The following is a 17,085-nucleotide window of genomic DNA, read 5'->3' as shown; positions in this document are numbered from 1 at the left end:
TGCAAATATTAACTACAAGTATAAACTACCAAGCAAACTATCACCACATGCCTATAAATGACTAAAATAAGAAGTAGTAAGAATACCAAATGCTAATGAAGATATGGAGGTTTGGTCACTCATACATTTCTGGTGGGAATAAAAATGATAAAGTTATTCTGTAAAACACATTTACACTCCCTTAAAGGAAGCAATTACCATACAACCCAGCAACTGTACTTTTGGGCATTTATCCTAGAGAAATTGAAACTTATGTTCACACAAATACCAGTAGATGGATGTTTAATAGCAGTTTTATTCCTAATTGCCAAAAAATGGAAGAAAAAGCAGATGTCTTTCAGTGGCTGACAGGCTAAACCCACAATGGTCTAGCCATACCACGGAATACTAAACGAGAGGGAACAAACTATTGATGTACAAAACAACCTGGGTTGGGGTGCCTGAGTGGCTTAGTGGGTTAAGCATCCGACTTCGGCTCAGGTCACGATCTCTTGGTTTATGAGTTCGAGCCCCCACGTCGGGCTTTGTGCTGACAGCTCAGAACCTGGAGCCTGCTTCAGATTCTGTGTCTACCCGTCTCTTGGTCCCTCCCATGCTCATGCTCTATCTCTCTCTGTCAATAATAAATAAACGTTTGAAAAATTAAAAAAAAAAACAAAACTGGGTGAATTTCCAGAGAATAAGGCTGTGTGGGGAGAAAGAAGGCCAATCGCAAAAGATTGTAGACTGTATAATTTTATTTATGGAACACTTTTTTAAATGAAAAAAATACAGAAATATAAAACAGATTATTGGCTGCCAAGGGTTAATGAGGGGTCAGGGACAGGACAGAAGTAGGCTTGGTTTTAAAAGGCCAGCCTGAGGGGTCCTTGCAGGGAAATAAATTGTAGCTTGATTGTATCAATGTCAACACCCTGTGGTATTTTAGGTTGGGTTTGTAAAATGTTACCATTGGGATAAACATAAAGGATACATGAGATTCCTCTGCATTAGTTCTTGCAACTACCTGTGAAAATACAAGTACCTCAAAATATAAAGTTTAATTGAGATACCTAATTTGTTTCAATTGGGGGGGGGGGCAATGGATTATATAGAAGTATATTGGTTAATATGCAGGCAGTTGTGATTGTCCAGTTATCATGACAGTGCTTTCTCACATAATGGTATTGCATTTGGGTCCTACAATATCCTTGAGGTTCCCCTGAGCAGTGAGGTTATTTACAGACACTAGATTATATTGGAGAAGATTCTTTTCATGCCTGTAAGTCAGCATTAAAGGAGAATAAAGTTGAAAGATTCAAGATGTTTTCTTAAGCCTCTGGAAATTATTACTTGACTTTAAGAGTAGATCCGTAGCCTTTTGGGAATTCTTCTTTATGGAGTGATTTTATTGCTATGTTGTTGCTGTTGATGATGATGTGATAATGATGTTCTCCTTATGTGTATGGCATGATCATTAAGCATACAAAGCACACTTTTTCCTCATTTATATAAAGGGATATATGGATGGCAGGCCCTCTCTATACCCTGCATTGAGTCCCACTCCCATTATCTCTAGGGAAAGAATTTATTCAAATTTATGTTTGTTCAGAGTCTGTTTTTAATATATTTTTTAATGTTTATTTATTTTGAGACAGAGAGAGAATGAGTGGGGGTGGGGCAAAGAGAGAGGGAGACAGAAAATCCCAAGCAGGTTCCACGCTATCAGAGCAGAGTACAGGGTGGGGCTTGATCCCACAAATTGTGAGATCATGACATGAATCAAAATCAAGAGTCAGACATTTAACTGACTGAGCCACCCAGACGGCCCCTGAGTCTGTTTTTAAATACTAATTTTACAACCTAGAGAATTTTTGACAAAAACAAAATGAACTTTCAATCATTTCTTAAAAGCACAAAATTAGTTTTTTTCCTTATTGTAGTCTAGCTAGAAGCGAATGTCATTTTGCTTCGCTTGTCCACTAGCTTGCACTTATCTGTTCACAAAACTATCTCTTAAAATCTAGCAGATAATTAGTTTCAGAAATATTGATTCAACTCATGTAACTCTCATACTTTATGAGGCGTGTGTATCCTGCTAAAAGTTAGAAGGAAGGGATGTTGTTTATTGATTAGGCTACTTTATACTTTGCTGAATTAATTCATATGTAATTATATAAAAAGGGTTCTGTTTTCCATGAGTTCATATTTTAATTTAATTTAAATATATGAATAATGGTAAGTAATGATAATCTCTAGATAATTCTTCTTTCTACAACATCATTTCTCATACCAAAGACACACATGGTTCTTGTGCAATATTCCTGACCATGCCAAGATTCCTGACAAATATCATCCAGTACTCTTACCTAGGGAATGTCTAGATTGATTTTGAATCCAAAGTTTATAAATGGTTTTGGATAAGATTACAAGGCTGTTTTCATTGAAGTCTCGGGAATCATAAAATCATCTTTTAAAAAATCATTACTAAAATTCATGTCAAAATGGTACAGTGATTCCACTAGAAGACTAGGTCCCTTTAATTGTAAGTATTTGAAATAAGTAAAAAATAAACATACCCACTAAATGTACATTTACGTTTTCTAAATAAAGCTTCATGGCCTTAAGCAGCTGTGCAAGGCATCATGATGCACATGCCTGATTAATGCCAGCAATATAATCTGTCACAGTTTGAAACAAGTCATTGCCTAAGGACCATTGCCCATGCATTCTGCTGGAATAGCTAACTTTTTAATCCCCAGAGGTGAAGTTATCTGAGTCTCTGATGATTGTTGTTGTTGTTTTTTTTTTTTTTTTTTTTATTTCAGGTATGACCAATGCATTTTTAAAACATAGAAGTTCCCCGGCCTACAATGTTTCCAAGTGAATATGGTAATTTTCATAGTTTTGAATTTAATACACATAGACTTGTGAATAGATCTCAATATTCCTTAGTCCACACAAATCTATTTAGCCTTCCAAGTTGTTCTTGGTTCAGCCCACATTTCTCAATGTCTCAAATACTGCATTTAACTTATCACCCTTTGTTTTCTTCTTTTCTTCCTTGTATTATCAGACTATTGTCAATTCCCTAGCAATCCATGGCTTTATTTTTTCTTTTAACATTATAGGGAGTTGAAGCATCACAATTCCATGGTCTAAAATATGTTTACAGGGTATTTTGTCTTGACCCCCTGAGTTTCATATTAATTGATTCAATCATTCGCTCCTTCATTTATTGACCCAATATAAGTAGTCTGACTTTCCCAATGCAGTGATTAAATTTCAGGAAAGCATAATTGCTATCAAGAAGCAATTGTATGAGTCTTACAACATAAAAAATGCAGTAAATCTCCCTGTATTGTAGATATGCTTTTGAATTTGGTGTTTATCTGAAAGGTGCTAAATCAGTCAAAATCATATGACTGAATTATGAAAATCAGTGCATCATTGATGATTCCTAAGAGTTGAACATATTTATATTTTTTTACTGAAAATAAAAGACTTAATTTAAAGAAATCAAAATTAGGGGTGCCTAGTCAGCTCAGTCAGTTAAGCATCTGACTCTTGGTTTTGGCTCAGGTCATGATCTCATGGTTTAAGAGATTGAGCCCTGCATAGGGCTCTGTGCTAACAGCATAGAGGCTCCTTGAGATTTTCTCTCTCCCTCTCTCTCTGCCCCTCCCCTGCTCATGCGTGCTCGCTCTCTCTCTTTCTCTCTCTCTCTCAAAATAAATAAACTTAAAAAAATTAAAAATTAAAAATCACTATTAAAAAATAAAAGTGTATGGGGCGCCTGGGTGGCGCAGTCGGTTGAGCGTCCGACTTCAGCCAGGTCACGATCTCGCGGTCCGGGAGTTCGAGCCCCGCGTCAGGCTCTGGGCTGATGGCTCAGAGCCTGGAGCCTGTTTCCGATTCTGTGTCTCCCTCTTTCTCTGTCCCTCCCCCGTTCATGCTCTGTCTCTCTCTGTCCCAAAAATAAATAAACGTTGAAAAAAAAATTAAAAAAAATAAATAAAAAATAAAAGTGTATATTTTAATGCACTTAGATTTATTGGAGAGTCTTCTGATTGCAACAACTAAGATGCGGCACTGGGGAGAAGGTGAAATCAAACTGTAGTGCAGTTGCAACAGCAAACTCAGTCAGTCCCCCAGGGAGTTCTGACGCTTGGCTGCCCCTTCAGAATTATCTCCAATTGGAGCAAATGGGCCAGGCCTTTGTACTTTTGCATCAAATAGTTATTAAATTGAGATTTCCTGGGGGACAGGGTGAATTGTTTCATTCAGCTGAGAGCAATGCTTGGGGAGGGACAGTTGTAAGTTGTCAACAGACAGACCTTCCTCCCACTAGAAGAATAAATGTCTCAGTCCTAAAGGGATATGCAAACTGTTCACTACAGAATCCATTGCACATATTAACATCCAGTGTCAATGTAATCATACTCACTAAGTTAGAAGTGTGAACAAAGTACTTTCTGTGAAAACCCAGAGGAAGGAATGCCTGAATTAATTGAAAGGAGAAAGGAAAGACTTCATGAAGGAGCTAAATTTGACACTGACTTTGAGTCCAGGGATAGGGGATGGGTTGGGTTAGAATTCATGTACATTTTCAAAGAAGGTATGAAAAGTCTTAGGTCTTTAATAGGTAATCAAATATTGTTATTTCTTCCTAAAGAATACATCTTAATGTTCTTTCTGCTGGACATTACATGAACTTGGACTCTTAAGACATTTTCTAAGTTCTTCTATTTGCATCACAGTGAATTCCTATAGTTTCATCATGAGAAAAACATTTTAAGCTTAGAGATCCATGTGCTTAATCCCTTTTCAAAATTTTACAGGAATTTTCTATCTTCAAATTATCTATGAACTCAATATGAATCAAAACCAGTCCATTTATCATCCTGCTGTTTGAATTACCTGCTTGCACCTAAGTTGATACTCCATACATTTTCTTCTTTTGCAATATCCTTCACCCTTTTCCATCAGGCATATTATCATCACTGTTAATGCACAAACTCTGTCACTGTACTACCTGGATTCAAATCCTGGCTTAGCCATTGACCAACTATATGACTTTCAACAATTTACTTAATGTCTCCAGGTCTCCGGATTTAATAGGGGTAATAATACTCCCTTCACAGTTTGTTGTCAGACTTAAGTAAGTCCATATATATAATGTATTTGAAATGCCTGGTATGTGGTAAGTATAATAAATGAGCTGATCATTATCATCTTAAACTTTTATTCTGTTATTTTGCGACTCTTTTAAAATAGACAAAAGCTGGGGTGCTTGGGTGGCTCAGTGAGTTGGAGGTCTGACTCAGTTTCAGCTCAAATCATGATCTTGCGGTTCTTGAGGTCAAGCCCCATGTCGGACTCTGTTGTCAGCATAGAACATACTTAGGATTCTCTCTCTCTCGCCCTCTCTCACTGCCCCTCCCCTGCTCACTTTCTCTATCTCCCTCTCTCTCAAGATAAATGAATAAACATCTAGAAGGAAGGAAGGAAGGAAGGAAGGAAGGAAGGAAGGAAGGAAGAAAGAAAGAAAGAAAGAAAGAAAGAAAGAAAGAAAGAAAGAAAGAGACAAACGCTCAACTCACATGTCTGTTGTCAGAGGTCTTACATAAGTAACCTAAGATTTTGACATAGATAACACCCTTCCCCATTTTATTTCCATATATAGTCAGCATCATGTAAAGTACTCCATCAAAGAATTCCATATCACTCAACAGGTCTTCAGGTTTTTTTGTGCCAATTAGTGTTGTGAGTTTGGTGCCACTGCTCCTATCTAAAGTTGAGTGGTACAGATTTAGGTTAGAGTTGGCCAAAAAAGCAGCTTGCATGAGATGTGGAAGGTGGAAGGGGAGCAGAAGCCACTAGTGTCAGAGGTTTGGGTGGTCACAAACATAACCAGCAGGCCCAGATGTGTCCAGCAGGACCTCATTTTCTCTTGTCTCCCTGTTTTCTTCTTTCCTCCTACTCTTCATCCAGTTTAACTTGCAGGTTGGGGCCTTGATAGCCAATAGCAGCCCTAAGCCCACTATCCACGCTTACCCTAGAGCGCAGGCCACGGGTTCCTCAGAGGCAACAGCTTCCACACAAGTAGCAGTGTCCATAGACGGCTCCATAACCTCCCACCAGAGCCTCCCACTTCAAGCCTGGTCGCCAAAACTCTGCCCTCTCCACCCACACTAAATTGATGTGGTTCGTGTCTGTATTTCCAGTACTCAAACTCCCCTTCTAGACCTTTCTTCCCCAGTTGTCTCACATTCATGTGAATTCATATTCTTATTCTAGATCCTTCATTCTTATAATACTTATAATGGGTTGGTTTTTCTAATTGAATTCTGATACATAATCATATGATAGACTGAAGAGAACTGTACATAGCATAACACCCAAGAGAAGGGCCTTAGGATATAGGTACATTATGTGTACCATGCTGGATCTGTTATACCCAGGCCAGCCACAAGCAAGAATAAAGTTCTTAATGAGTATCATTACATAGTTCTGCGCAGGGGCCAATCATTTCTAATTTCCTTCTTTGTAGCACATATTCCAAAGAATTGTATAAATTCCAACTAATTCCCCCAAATACCCCCAAATCCATGACCTGCTTGAACAATAATGGAGGCCAAATGGACTGATAGCTTAATATACTAGAAATCTTATGCCTTCCTCAGAGATAACAACATTGAGTCCTCAAATGCATGAACATATTATATCTCTCCATTTATTTGGATTCTTGAAGGCAACTAGGTAACTTGAAAATTAGCTTGTCTTTTCAAGGTTTGTGTGTAAAACTTGGTTAGCATGTATTCACAGTGATTTTTACTTTGGTCTAATTTAGTTCTCCTACTCCTCTGAGGTCCATATTGAATGCTCTAGGTGTTTAATGGAGACTTCATTCTGGCTGGTTGTGACTCAAAATTTATAAAGTTTGTGTAATCTCTGGGTAAATATTCAGGTTACAGCTCTCTGGTAATTCTTTGCTACTCCTACTTACAACAACAGATCCAATCCTCTATAGACTTCTTGATCTTTCTTTGTGCAATACCTTTCTTGCTGGTATTTGCTCCATAGTTCCAGCTGCCTCTACCTTCCCAAATCTAATTGCTCTGTTTGGGTTTCTCATCCTTGCCCTTTTGTCTGAATATTATCGCAAGGCGGACAGCCAAAGGAATTGCGGGGCTTACCTGGTTTATTTCCTTTTCTCAGGAATTCGAGCTCTGTGATACCTATTGCTCAATGTTTGAAAAACAATTGATGTACACATTTTATCCAGGTTTTTAGTTGTTTATGGCAGAGAGATTAAGTCTTTTAAATTACCCTTCTTGGTCTATTATGGTCAGGAGTAGAAGAATTTCAATCTTCTCTTGAACCAAATCTCAGTGTCCTGAGTGGCAAGTCTCTGCCCTCATTCCATTTCACTGTTTTTGACATAGTGCTTAAGCTCAACTTTGTGAAGTACTTACTTGGCTTTTTGGACATCACCGTCTCTTGGTTTCCTCATGCTTTTATGGGACACACATTCTAATCCTCTTTAGTTGAATATCACTAATGTTTAGAGTCTTCAAACATTAAACTTCCCAGAATTTTGTTCTTGCATCACTTCTTTGGAGGCCTCGTCTAATACGGCTTTAAATTTTTTTTTTTCAACGTTTATTTATTTTATTTTTGGGACAGAGAGAGACAGAGCATGAACGGGGGAGGGGCAGAGAGAGGGAGACACAGAATCGGAAACAGGCTCCAGGCTCTGAGCCATCAGCCCAGAGTCCGACGCGGGGCTCGAACTCCCGGACCGCGAGATCGTGACCTGGCTGAAGTCGGCAATACGGCTTTAAATCTTTGCTGATTTATGGCAGTAAATTTTATGCATCAACTTGACTGAGCCACAAAGCGCCAGATATTTGTCAAACATTATTCTGGTACATCTGTAAAGATATAGAAAAGCATATTGCCTTCCCTAATGGATGTAACTCTCACCCAAGTCAGTTGAAGACCTGCCTAAATAGAACAATAGGCTGAGTAAGAGGGTTAGTTAAACCTCTTGCATAACTGTTTGAGTTGGAACATGAATCCTTTCTGGCCTTTGGACTTGGATTAAACCATTGGCTCTTTCTTTGTCTCAAGTCTGCTGACTTTCAGACTAGAATTTACATCATTGGCCTTCCAGCCCTTTTGACTCATACTGGGAGCTATGTATTGACCCTCCCGGGTCTCCAGTTGCTGACTTCAAATATTGGGGCTGCTCAGCCTCCATAACCATGTATGCCAATTCCTTAAAATAAAGCTCTTTACATATACCTGCACAAATACTATATAGGATATACTCACGCAGACACATGTACACACATATCCTGTTGGTTCTGATTCTCTGGAGAATCCTAATACAGTGATAACCTCCAAAATTTTATCTTAAGTTTAGACTTCTCAACAAACCCTACAGTTATATATCTTAGCTGCTAACTTGTCTGCATTCAAGTGTGTAATAGGTATCCAGACAAACATGATTCAATCTCTCTTTCCTAATTCAACCTGCTCCTCCTCCAATATTCTCTATCTCAATAATTGGTGACTCCAGTTTTCCATTTGCTCAAGGAAAAACTATGAAATAATCTTTTGCTTTATTTCTCAGAACTCTCAATTCAATTATTAGCAAATCTTTTCTGCTCTACATTTAAAAAATGTTTTTTAAATGTTTATTTTTATTGGGCTACAACACATACAATAAGTTGAGTAAATCTAAGTTGCACAGGTCAATTATATTTTTATATGGGTGTACACCTATGTAACTATAACCCCAAATAATATATTTCCAAGAATCCACCATGTTTCCCTATCAGTATTCTCCTCATGTTAACCATTATTTTGATCTTTACTACTATAGATTATTTTGTCTTGCTATAAAGTTATACTGTATGCAGTATTTTGTTCTTGACTTAATTCACTTATAATCATGTCTTTAAGATTGTCACATTCTTGCACATTTCAGTAGTATGTTTTTCATTGTTGTGATGTCCATTGTATGAATGAATCATAATATATTTATGCCTTCTTATATTTTGTTCTCTCAAGTGTTGTGCTATTATAAATAAAGATAGTATGAATTTATCTGTATGTGTGTTTTGTGATTATAAGGACTCATTCTGTGGTATTAACATACCCAAGAGTAAAACCGCTGATTTATGAGTTATACGCATGTCTACTTTCATTAAAAAATGTCAAAATATTTTTCTAAATTGTTTAATAAATTTATCCTCAGATTAGCAATAGAATATAGTTGCAATTGCTTTATATCCTTGTCAAAACTTAGTATTGTCAGCCTTTTTCATTTTAGTCTTTCTGGTCTGCAAATTATATCTGCAATTATCTGCTGGTAATGATGTCAAGAAACTTCACATATGTCAACTGAGCTTTTTTTTTTTATCATTTTTTATGCGAAGTACTTGTCCATTCTTGCTAATTTTTTAATGGTATTATTTGAGCTTTTTTGTTGTTAGAGTGTTTTACACATAATAGAATGAGCCATTTATTTAATACATAAGTATGTCAGGTAGTTCTACTAGTTTATATTATCACTTTCTTAATGGTGTCTCTTGATAAATGGAAATTCTTTTTTTTAATTTTTTTAAACATTTTTTTTTTCATTTTTGAGAGACAGAGAGAGGCAGGGCATGAGCAGGGGAGGGTCAGAGAGAGAGGGAGACACAGAATCTGAAACAGGCTCCAGGCTCTGAGCTGTCAGCACCGATGTGGGGCTCAAACCAAGGAACCGTGAGATCATGACCTGAGCCTAAGTCGAATGCTTAACTGACTGAGCCAGCAGGCACCCCAGTGATTCTTAAATTTAATATCAATCTTCCTTTTTTGGTTTAAGTGATCTTTACCTATCTTAAAGACATCTTGAACTTTGCTTTTCATTTTTAGGTTTATGATCCATCCCAAGTTTATTTTGTATATTTTCATGGTGTCAAGGTTCATTTATTTCCCTAATAAATATTTAATTTACCCAACACCATTTAGAAAAATCCTCTCTTCCTCACCTAGTTCCAATGGTGTCTGTTATATACCAAAGAGTGACTATCTGTGGGCCTGTTTCTAGATTATTGTATTTCATTTTGTAACTTCGTATCTTTGCACCAATGTCATGCTGACATTAATTATCCTAGTTTTTTTTTTTGTTCATTTTTTAGTAAGATCTGATAGGTGACTGTATAAGTCCTAGCTTTATGCTCTTCTTGAATATTGCCTTAGCTTTCTAGGTCATCTGAGTTTGCTTAGGGACAGCTTTTATTGGTTGATTTTTCCCCCTTGTATATGGAGCTATAGTTTCTTCTTTCTTTACATACCTCATAATTTTATTGAAAATTGGAAATTTCAAATAATATAACAAGTTTAGAAATGAGATTTGTCACTTATTGCAGTGGTGGTTGTTTGGTGAAAATATTTTAGACATGACACCAAAACATAATCCAGTAAAGGAAAAAATTGAAAAATTAGACTGTGTCAAAGTAAACATTTTTCTCTTTGAAAGATCTTATAAAGATGGTTAAGAGGACACCTACAGACTGGGAGAAATATTTGCAAACAACAGGTCCATGGAAAGACTGATGTCTAGATGACAAAGAATTTAAAAACTCAATATTAAGAAGAATTCCAATTTGAAAATGGACAAAGACATGAACATATCTTCATCAAAGAGGTTATATAATACACAGATGGCCAATAAACACATAAAAAATATGTTTAACATCACTAACCACTGGGAAAAATGCAAATTAAGACCATGATAAGCTGTCATCATGCACCTAATTTTTTTTTTTTTTTTACCTTGAAATATCAAATGCTGAAGGGTGTGGAGGGACTGGTGGGAATTCATTATTACAGAACCACTCTGAAAAATAGTTTTGGCACTTTTTTTTTTTTTGAGAGAGAGAGAGAGAAAGTGAGTGAGGGGCAGGGTGAGAGAGAGACAGAGAAAGTCCCAGAGGGTCAGAGAGAGAGAGAAAGGGAGAGAGAGAGAGAGAGAGAGAGAGAGAGAGAGAGAGAAACGGGGCCCATGCAGGCTCGTGTTTTACCCAAAGTGGGGCTTGTGCTCCCCTGAAACAAGGGGGCACAAGCTCACTGGAAGCAGGGCTTGAGCTCACCCAATGTGTGGCTCTAGCTCACCTGGTGTGGGACTTGAATTCATGAACTGTGAGATCATGACCCAAGCCAAAGTCAGATGCTTAATGAATGAGCCACCCAGGTGCCCCGTTTTGGCAATTTCTTAAAGAACTAAACATATACTTTTCATAGAACCCAGAAATCACAATTACCCTAGAGATATGAAAGCTTATTTCTACACAATAAAAAAAATGTACACAATTGTTCATGGCAGGTTTATTTGTTTTTGTCAAACATAGAAACAACCAAAATCTACAATAAAGAAACGGTTAAAGACACTGTGATAAATCCATAACATGAAATGTTATTTAGCAATAAAAAGGAATAAACTATTGATACATGCAATAACTTGAATATCTCTCAACAACATTACTTCTTATGAAAAAAGCCAATATCAGAGGTCTCATAATGATTCCATTATGTAGCATTCCCAAAATGACAAAATTATTGAGATAGAGAACAGATTAGTGGTTGTCAGAGGTTAGGGAGAGAAGTGAATGACACTATAAAGAGATTTCTGTGGTGATAGGAGAGTTCTGTATCTTGATGATGGTGCTGGCTACATAAATCTAGATATATATGAAAAATGATGTAGAAATGTATATACACTTTACACCAGTGTTAACTTCTTGGAACTGATGATGTACTATAGTTTATAAAGATTATAACCTTGGGGAAGGTTTTAAAGAACACATAGAAATTTCTGTATTATCTATGCAAATTCTAGGGAATTTATAATTACTTCAAAGAGAAAAGTTAAAAAAAAAAATTAAACAAACTCATTGATGTGTACTTAAGACCTATTTATTTTAATCCAGTAAGTTACATCTCAATAAATTTTATTTACATACTGAGAAAAAAAATTTCTTCAGTCAGAAGAAAAATAATGACAAATAGAATCATGGAAATTAAAATGATAATGACAAACACTGGAAATTATATATACGTGGGTAATATAAATTAAAATGCAAAATAAAATAATGCAAACAGGTGAGAGAATTATAAATTAAAGTATTGTAAAGTTTTAGCATTATCTGGATGTGATAAAGGTAACTTGTATTAATTAGCCTGTGAGAACTCAGAAATGTATAATTTTTAGTGTTAACACTGAATAAAGAGGATGTATAACTATAAATTAAGTGGGAAATGGAACAAAAATATATCTGATTAACCAAGAGAAAGGCAAAAGAAAAAATAACTGTAAATCAAATGTGTTGATTAAATATAAGAACTCTCAGTAATTACACTAAATATAAATGAATTAAATGTCTTTCAGTGATAGAAGAATTTAGTATAAAGTTCTTTTGTTTTGCTTTCATTCTATGTGTTAAAAAAATAAAGACCATATCACAAGATACATTTACCATAAATGAGAAAGCTTTTTCTGTTTCTTCCACGCATACTGCTTAGCACCTGCAAATTTTATTGAACTATTGTCATGATCTGCAGAGTGAGGTGGTAAAATGAATCCAAATAATTTGAAGGGGAAAGGGAAAATAGAAATTATAACTAAAAGGAGGATCCCCTGGCATGAACTTACTAAATTAATTACACTCTTCACATCACTACTGAAATACTGCATGGCACATTTTGATTTTCTGTGCAAATGCAACTAAATGGTTAATTATGAATTAGGAAAATTTCAAAAATAAATTCCCAGGGAAAAACTTTATCTTTAGTAACTCCAAGGAGGCAATTGTATTCAGGGGTATGCTATTATTTTGGAGTTATAAAGGAAGGAAATCTAACTTAGAAAATTTGTCTCTCTGATTTTTTTTTATATAACAAAAGATTTATCTCAGTATTTTCTTTCTTTCTTCCTTTTTCTTTTTCAAAGAAAAGGTTTCATATATTTGTTACGGAACCAACCTACTGATGCAGAAGCATAGTAAAAGAGAAAAATCATTTCCCCAATAAAACATGTATATCATTCAGATAGTAGTTGATGTTTACAGAATGATAAGGTATGAGCACATGACCTACATATGGCATCAATACGTGTGCCATCTCATGTGCAACCCCTTACAAACTCAGTTAAGATCTTGTCCAGTGACTCCTCTTGGAGTTGTACCTGATTTTATTATCAGTTTTCATCTGTATCTGCTGGGGAATGGGATGATTCTGCTTTCGTCTCTTTGCCAGGAGTACCTTGATCCTGAAAGTCTTGTGAGAAGACATGATGAGGAAAAGTCAGTTGTATACATCACGATGGCGGAGAATAGGAAAACTATCTTAGTATTTTCTAACCAATATAAAGAAAATCATATGTCATCCTTTTAGCTCAGTATATTTGTGACATTGCTTATTTCAGGACCCAGCCACTGCTCTACTCACCTTTGAACATTCCATAATTTTTATTTCCTACCATGAAGTGAAGAGAAAAGCCAAATTTCTGGATAAACCTGGTATGTTCCAGGAGAAGAAAAAAGGTATCAGTGGCCAAGATATGTTAAAAGTCTGAGAAAATATCTGATGTCTACTGGCATAAAATACTACCCATTATTCTCAACATTTTATTTTTTTATTTTTTTAATATGAAATTTATTGTCAAGTTGGTTTCCATACAACACCCAGTGCTCATCCCAACAGGTGCCCTCCTCAATGCCTATCACCCACTTTCCCCTCCCTCCCACCCCCCATCAACCCTCAGTTTATTCTCAGTTTTTAAGAGTCTCTTATGGTTTGCCTCCCTTCTTCTCTAACTTTTTTTTCCTCTTCCCCTCCCCCATGGTCTTCTGTTGAGTTTCTCAGGATCCACATAAGAGTGAAAACATATGGTATCTGTCTTTCTCTGTATGGCTTATTTCACTTAGCATAACACTCTCCAGTTCTATCCACATTGCTACAAAAGGCCATATTTCATTCTTTCTCATTGCCGAGTAGTATTCCATTGTGTATATAAACCACAACTTCTTTATCCATTCATCAACTGATGGACATTTAGGCTCTTTCCATAATTTGGCTATTGCTGAAAGTGCTGCTATAAACATTGGGGTACAAGTGCCCCTCTGCATCAGCACTCCTGATCCCTTGGGTAAATTCCTAGCAGTGTTATTGCTGGGTCATAGGGTAGATCTATTTTTAATTTTTTGAGGAACCTCCACACTGTTTTCCAGAGCGGCTTCACCAGTTTGTATTCTCTCCAACAGTGTAAGAGGGTTCCCGTTTCTCCACATCCTCTCCAGCATCTATAGTCTCCTGATTTGTTCATTTTAGCCACTCTGACTGGCGTGAGGTGATATCTCAGTGTGGTTTTGATTTGCATTTCCCTGATGAGGAGTGACGTTGAGCATCTTTTCATGTGCCTGTTGGCCATCTGGATGTCTTCTTTAGAGAAGTGTCTATTCATGTCTTCTGCCCATTTCTTCACTGGACTATTTGTTTCTTGGGCGTGGAGTTTGGTGTATCCTCAACATTTTAAACTTATTTTTAACTATTTTTTGGTCTTTAAATCATTTGGAATAAAAATGTAATTATAATTTTTATGTTATATATTAAGTTATTTAATATTTTTGTATATTATATTTACTTAGTTATGAATATAGTTATTTATGTCCAAAGCATATAAGCTTACTCAAGTAAAAGTAATATACTAATGACAAGAAACTTCAATTTTAGCTATAAATTTTTCAGTAGGATTAGATTGAATAGATTCAATTTGATTGATTCAATTAGTCCAGTGTATGGAAATGTGAGGTATGCATGTGTGTGTGTGTGTGTGTGTGTGTGTGTGTGTACTCTATGGAGGATGGACTGAGCAAAGAGATGGGCTTAGGTATACATAGGAATTACATTTTTTTAAAAGTGGATTGGTATGTTGAGAAACTTTTGTTTTTGTCTCCTTCATACCAGGAGGAGAGGATGGAAAAAGGAGGTGTAGTGTCGACAAGTTCAACATCACTGCCTCTCTTCTCACCTCTTCATTATGTCCCTCTCCCTTTCCCTCTTCATTTCTCCCCCTGTCTTATTCCTCTGTTCTTTGTCATATTGATTGCCTCCTCCCCATTCATCTATTGATTTCTAAGGAATAAAATAAGAAATTAGAGGAGGCTTTTCCTCATGGTTGAAGATAATTATTTTCCTGGAAAAGACATTCATTGTAATGTGTCCCATACAGAGGAGAAAAATATGTAAGACATTTGTCAATTAATGTAAATGCATCCCTGTGAACTTCATGTCTTTCTGTCCTTTTTAATCCCTAGCATTTCTTGAGACCAGTTTCTTGTTTTTAGCCTGTGATCACTTACTTCAGGAGATTGTATTCCCACTTACTAGACACATGTTATAAGGATTCCTTGGATTTGCACTAAGCATTTTGCATATATCACTTCATATATCACACCAAACTCCACTATGCTATGTGGTGAATTAGAATAATAATTACCTTACTCCAGATCATGAATTTACAGGAGTCATTCTTGCATAAAAATGAGCAGGAATGCTAAATATCAAATAACAAAGGCATACAGTTGACAGATCATATCATCATGGTGGAAGAGTTGTACCTATACAACTTGTATGTATCTTGTATAGGTACACAATTACCTTAAATTGTGTTGATTACAATAAAACCTTGGTTTACACAGATAATTCATTCCAGAAACTTGCTTGTAATCCAAAGCTCTTGTATATATGAAAGTGAATTTCAAGAACCATTGGCTCAGTTGTGATCATGTGACTTTCAGCATCGCATGCTACTTGTATTTAAAACATCACTCATTTATCAAGTTAAAATTTAGTAGAAATGTTTGCTCATCTTTGGGAACACTTGCAGAACAAGTTAATCCCAATCCAAGGTTTTACTGTATTTGATTTTGAAAAGGTGAGACTATATTCCTTTATTAGATGAATACAATAAATATTATCATCTTTAAATATACCATCCCACACTTCAAGAATTTCTGAAACTTAAAAAGGGCTTTATTGCAGCTCTTAAGAAGTAACATCTAGGAGAGAGAGAGGGAAGATGGCGGCGTAGGAGGACGCTGGGCACACCGCGCGTCCTGCTGATCACTTAGATTCCACCTACACCTGCCTAAATAACCCAGAAAACCACCAGAGGATTAGCAGAACGGAGTCGCCAGAGCCAAGCGCAGATGAGAGGCCCACGGAAGAGGGTAGGAAGGGCGGCGAGGCGGTGCGCGCTCCACGGACTGGCGGGAGGGAGCCGGGGCGGAGGGGTGGCTCGCCAGCCAAGCAGAGCCCCCCAGTCTGGCTTGCAAAAAGCGGAGGGGCCTGACGGACTGTGTTCCGACAGCAAGCGCGACTTAGCGTCTGGGAGGTCATAAGTTAACAGCTCTGCTCAGAAAGCGGGAAGGCTGGAGGACAAAGGGAAGGAGAGCTGCTGAGCCCCCGGACGACAGAGCTCAGTTTGGTGGGGAACTAAAGCGCTCCCCAGCGCCATCTCCCCCGCCCATCCCCCGGCCAAAATCCCAAAGAGAACCAGTTCCTGCCAGGGAACTTGCTCGCTCCGCGCAAACACCCAACTCTGCGCTTCTGCGGAGCCAAACCTCCGGCAACGGATCTGACTCCCTCCTGCTGCCACAGGGCCCCTCCTGAAGTGGATCACCTAAGGAGAAGCAAGCTAAGCCTGCCCCTCCTGCCCGTGTGCACCTTGCCTACCCACCCCAGCTAAGACGCCAGATCCCCAGCATCACAAGCCTGGCAGTGTGCAAGTAGCCCAGACAGGCCACCCCACCCCACAGTGAATCCCGCCCCTAGGAAAGGGGAAGAGAAGGCACGCACCAGTCTGACTGTGGCCCCAGCGGTGGGCTGGGGGCAGACATCAGGTCTGACTGCGGCTCCGCCCACCAACTCCAGTTATACACCACAGCACAGGGGAAGTGCCCTGCAGGTCCTCACCACGCCAGGGACTATCCAAAATGACCAAGCGGAAGAATTCCCCTCAGAAGAATCTCCAGGAAATAACAACAG

The 17,085-nt window shown here is 37.5% G+C and overlaps 1 pseudogene; it reads right to left on the bottom strand.

Annotated features, from left to right (window-relative positions):
• Window positions 1-13,173: 13,173 nt before the first annotated feature.
• LOC112858583 (large ribosomal subunit protein eL39-like) lies at window positions 13,174-13,329 on the bottom strand (annotated as a pseudogene).
• Window positions 13,330-17,085: the final 3,756 nt, after the last annotated feature.

This window comes from Puma concolor, chromosome B1, assembly GCF_028749965.1.
Source record: "Puma concolor isolate L17-30 chromosome B1, mPumCon1.1.hap2, whole genome shotgun sequence".
Lineage (NCBI taxonomy): Eukaryota > Metazoa > Chordata > Mammalia > Carnivora > Felidae > Puma > Puma concolor.
Note: the sequence above shows the minus strand (reverse complement) of the source record. Positions and strands in the feature narration are given on the sequence as shown.